The 5,731-nt window shown below is 31.5% G+C and overlaps 1 long non-coding RNA gene across 1 annotated transcript; it reads left to right on the top strand.

The window, feature by feature from the left end:
- Positions 1-223: 223 nt before the first annotated feature.
- LOC133200221 (uncharacterized) lies at positions 224-3,709 on the top strand. Its single transcript, XR_009722906.1, has 4 exons — positions 224-398; positions 815-853; positions 3,116-3,212; positions 3,624-3,709. It is a non-coding gene; the product is annotated as an uncharacterized LOC133200221 (long non-coding RNA).
- The last annotated feature ends 2,022 nt before the right edge of the window (positions 3,710-5,731 follow it).

The following is a 5,731-nucleotide window of genomic DNA, read 5'->3' as shown; positions in this document are numbered from 1 at the left end:
ACTCGGTAATACTCCATCTTCTATGGAGAGTCACAAGATAAATTTAACATGAAGATATGTCCCTAAGTGTAGAGCTCTGCGATCATGAAGACCCTACCGCGATCATACTGCGTTTATTAAGACTCCACTGCGTTTCTCCTGCGATTTGTCACGATCGGACACCTTTTTCGCGATCGGCCACGCTTTGATCGTAGTAGAAGCGGCGTCTATGTGTGAACGGGGGCTTAGTTGTGCTTTCCTTCCTTGCAACTGTTACAATTAATATCTTATAATAAGCTCTCCTTTTCCAGGTTCGCTGTAGGCTTTGTAAAGAAAAAAAATACTTCCATGCAACATGTGGATGTTCCCTGCATCCTGCTGTCGAAGAGAATAATGACCAATCGCAAAACCAAAACAAAGTATTATTTTTTATTTGAATTTGGACTAGGAAATCCGTAACAATTACTATTAAAACTTCAGCCCAGCTTCATTGTTCAGTTATATATAGTCTTATTTAATCTAATTCGTTTACTTAAATTATCATGTATGATCCGGTATTGGTATAAGGTTTATGCAATTTTCTAACACAATAATATTGTATTAAATGATGTTTTTTAAGTCCATGCAATCACATTTAATGCTAAAACAGTCTTAAAAGGGAAAATGTGACTGTATATGTACAGAAATTTAGATTGTATAACCAAATATGCCTGATTTTGTAGCAGATACTTCATCATTTTTTCTTGAAAATGTACCAAGAAATAAAAGTTCTGAATGAGTGCATGTAAACAGATGCAAGAATATACTGTTAATTGTTTTGTCTCTTTCATTTAAGGTCAGCTTGGAATACAATTTAAGAAAAGACCCCCAGAAGGTAAATCATTGAAAGTACATGTAACTTTAAAATTACTTACTGTGTGTGTACTTAAAAAAGCGGGCTTCATATGTTAGCATCTTTGGCGCGGATGTCAATGCGCTAATTCATGAATACCGGTAATAAATCATTAATAAACACAATACATGGTTTGGACATGTTAAGAGCTAATTCATGATTATGCCAACCGTTGAATACCTAGTAATTGCACTAAATTTGAATACGTCAATTTATATCAGGGATGGGTATCGCCAAAAATTTCGTATTGCGATATATCACGATTTCCCCCTAAAATATCACGATAATATCATGATATTTTTACAAGCAATTTTACAATGATTTTAGATGAATATTAATATTTTTTCCCAAAAATATGCCAGAAAAACATAACTTCAACTTTTTTCATTTTTTATTTATGTAATATCAAGCAATTTTGGATACTAGGACAATTTTGGATACTAGGATGTCGTTCTTTGTCGCGTTCGTTTTCAACATTCTTTACACTTCCTGAAATTGTAATTTGAAAGATTGAACAAAAAATAAATAATTTCTGGAATGTTTAACAATGTACCTAAATACCGGTATTTTTATCTCCGTATCATGATACGTATCACACAATTAAAAATCAAGATATACCGGTTTACCGATAAAATCGCACATCCCTAATTTATATGTACACATACAGTACTTTCTCTTCTTCATTTTTTGTTGTTTTTACGAGGATTTCATATTGTAACTGGAACACAAAGTTACAAAACACAAAGTTACAAAATTTTGTGGGTTAATGAATTCTTGCACAAAAACAAAAAAAGGGGCTCACAGAAATAAGTGTTTTCACAGTAAGTCTTCATAGAGTGGAATATTACTTTCTACAGATTTTTTTTATGGCAAGTCTTAAAACATTCATATAGTTCACTTTAAAAATGACTTATTTTCATACATATACACACATATACTTATTTACTTGATGATTGCCTTCCAGAAAAGAAGAGAAGTTCATACATATATCCCGATTTAAGGGGAAGGTACAAAAGTTTTAGCATGAGAGTGATAAGTTAAAAAAATTCTGGTTCAGAGTGAATAATCTCTGCTTAAATTCAATTTTGATTTCACCTGTTTGACAAATCTTTGGAAAGACATGATTTCAAACTTATCTGGGCCAAGAAAGGGGATACAATTTTATTTCACTAATTTGCGAACATTCCCAAGTTGTCAATTAATTCAAGTGTAATTCTCCTTCAAAATATGTGTTACAGCTAATTAAGTCAAATTAAGTCAAAATTTTTAATCAATCAATGCAGGTATCCAGAGGGTATATATCCATTCATTTTCTTCATTTATTCTCCAGAACATCTGAAAAGGTTGAATGATTTATTAGAATTTGTGGGAAAATTTCAAGTTTAAGAATGGGCTGGTTTCTTTTTGTAACTTGTGTTAATTGATAGATTAAGTGATAGATGGGATTATATTGAATTTGTTATAATAGGTATTTATTTGCTGAGTATAAGTCTTAATGCACGGTTAATAGTGTTATCCATGTATTGTATACATGTCTTCAGGTTGTTTGATCTCATGTATGGATTTGAAAAACAGGGAGAGAATTCTCCCGATGTTCTTAAAAGAATTTGTTGTTTGTGCATGCTTGCATTTAAATATTTTATGTATGTTACTTTAATTTTTATAATTATTATAATCAGGGCCCTCCATTGAAATGTGGGAGCCCTATAAAACACTTTAATTGTGATCCGTAAACATTATTTTCATGAGATTATTTTTGTAAGTACAAGTCATAAAAAAATTACAAATATTTGTCACTGCTGTGTGTATAAATATTTAAATCAGTACAATTCTTAGACATATTAATGAAAATTTTGAACATAAGTTATGCAAAATATTTTTCACTGCTGTGTATAATATTTAAATCAGTACAATTCTTAGACATATTAATGAAAATTTTGAACATAAGCTATGCAAAATAAAATTCATGCAAATAACAAGTGATTGTATTATTATAGAACTCAATGTTTCAATAACTGTGTACAGCTAATATGTCATTCTTATTTCTGTAAGAAATTTAAATTACAATATATTTCTACTGTAAGTATACAGCTTTGCAGAAGCCCAAAGTAAAATTCTATAAATGGGTATTAAGAAATACATTTGTGGAAAAGAAATTTGTATGAGTAAATATTACATCATGTAGCAGGTAAGGATCATACTCCAGTTTGTCAGCTATAATACCTATTTTGTTTTTTTGTCCAGATATGCACCATGTCTGAAGTCAAGAAAACAAGACACATCTCCAGACCAGTCATTAACAGACAGTGTATCTTGGCTTTATGAGAGTGTGCAAGCTCATGTGAGTAAATATATATGTGTTTTTGCCCAAAAAGTGTGTGTGTGTGGGGGGGGGGGGGGGGCTTATATTTATTTCATTAAATATGCATTTTCAAATGCCTTCAGGTTGATAAATCTACAAATAAGGAAATAGCTATTAATATCTTCATAAATGCTCAACACAAGGTAGAACTGCATGTTTTTTCGTTGTGTGTTGTAAAATAATACATTGAGTGGGGCTGAATAATTTTTTTTTCAAGTAGCATTTGTTTATAATAGGGAGTTAGAAAATGTATGGCTGTATTGGGAATTTAACTCGGAACCCCTGAATCACTTGTTAGGTGCTCTACCAACAAACATACCCAGGCTGAAACCATTGTATATCTTTCATTCAGTGTATGCAATAATCCTTTACACTGGTTTTCATTTGTAGACTGAACAGTGTAAGAAGCTTGTGAATGCATTATGCCAGTTATGTCCAGGGAGAGTGTTGATAAAAGGAACTGCAAACATATTGGGCCACAAGATATCAGTTATGGTACGTAAATCTCAAAAGCAAATTTATAACAACTGGTTTGGACTTTACATGAACCATCTTAATAATGAAAAATTCATGGATTTACAGTTTGATGATCACATCAAGGCAAAGCTAAAAGAGGTGCTTGGATTAAAAGAAGGTAATTCAAAGTAAGGAGACTTGATGATTTCAGCTGCCAATGGCTTTCAAATGCAAATTTGCTCAATGATTTAATTAATTTAATCATACAAAGTTCTGGGGGTACATATAGGAATCACTTGTCTGCCTAGTTATCGATCTGTCTGTGCAATTATGTCCATGTCATAACTTGTTGACATTTGAAGGTCATACTTGGTACAAAGATTGTTTATTACCTGAGGATGTGTCATAACGTCCCATGAGAAAAATTCTCAAATGGGATGTTAAACACCATTCAATTAATCAGTCGATCATGTCATGACCTTGGGGTGGAAGGGGGAAAGTATGAATTTATTACTCTCTAATACATAATTATCAAAAGTTGAAACTTTAGACATCTGAAAGTAAGTCCTGAATCAAGGTCACTGTCAGAAGTTCAATGTTGCTGGTAAATTGATTGATTGATTATTGTTGATTTACCTCGAGTCGGCAATATTTCATCTATGCATATTTTGGTGGTACACTGGTAGAAAGTTATGGTGTAAACTAAAAGTCAGTTCCATAACATTGTTTGAAACATTGTATGGCCATATATTTCACTCAAAGATTATAAGTGACCAGAGGATGGGTTATTTTTTAAACTAGAAAATTTTGGTAATTTAGAAAATATTAGGCACTGTACAAAGAACTGCGAACGATAGTATTGTTCTCCTGCCTACCTCCAAGTCAATTACGAAAAGTTAACATATTTGAATGATTTTTCATATTATATTGATATTTTTATGAATTTTCATGAAACATTACTTTTTTTGGAAAACAAAGAAAGATAACTCTATATTTTTGGCAAAACTTGTGTTTTTCACTATAGAAATCAATGGAAAATATTTTTAAAACATCCCCCCCCCCTGTGAAACAAAATTTCCTTTTTACAGTTAATATGGATTGTTATTTCACAAATTCATACCAAAGCTCTTTGTGTTTCACAAGGGGGGGGGGCATATGTTTAAAGTCAAAAAACAACAGAAATGCTCATCTTCTCACAAATTTTGAAGGGATTTACATCTTAAATGTTGTATTCTATATGCTTAAAACATAAGAAAAGTTTTCAGGAACATTTATCCATGTCCAAGAATATTTTAAAATAAGCTGATGCTTTCAAGTCAGATTTCAATGGAAAATACCGTCTACACCCCCCACCCCCACCCCCTTTATAAAAAGAGCTGGAATTAAGAGTAATAAACTATTTAACACTGGTATCAAAATCATTAATCAATTACCAGTGCACTCTTCTTTGCATTTAACAAAGATTTTATGGCCAAATTGTCATAAATATTGAATTAAATGGAAGAGCAAGGTGATAATTTTTAATTGTTCTATTATTTAAAGCTGCTATGAACCACATTCGAGGCATGTCAGATGGATTAAAAGACAGCCACTGAATGAAGCCCTAGAAATGAGAAATTCTTAGAAGGGAATTGAGGAGAGAGCTAAACTTTTTGGAAAGGTATCATTATAAATTCTATCAAAACAGGTTATCAGTTTTTAATTCAATCAACTACCTTCAAATGAAAAAAAAGAAAACAAGAAATTCCCAAGATATAAACCAAAGGTATTTTTAAAATGAGTTGGTGATAAAAAAAAATGTTCTTTATGCTATTCACAATTCCTCATTGACAGTTGTTTTTATCTTAGCTACAGGAAAGTTATAGAGTGGTTTCATGTTTTTGTGAGGATATTATTACATCATAATAAATCAAACTTTTAATCAGAATAAAAATCTAGGAAGACTCTCTCTGCCAGTCAATAGTAGAATCAGATGACCGTTAATATTTTTCAGAGGAGCTTACATCAATTATATGGAATTAGTTTCTCTATATAGAGATTTT

The sequence above is a fragment of the Saccostrea echinata genome, unplaced genomic scaffold (assembly GCF_033153115.1).
Source record: "Saccostrea echinata isolate AGI-Se365-2 ecotype Australia unplaced genomic scaffold, CSIRO_AGI_Sech_v1 ptg000001l, whole genome shotgun sequence".
Classification (NCBI taxonomy): Eukaryota; Metazoa; Mollusca; class Bivalvia; order Ostreida; family Ostreidae; genus Saccostrea; species Saccostrea echinata.
This window is presented reverse-complemented; position numbering and strand designations above follow the sequence as displayed.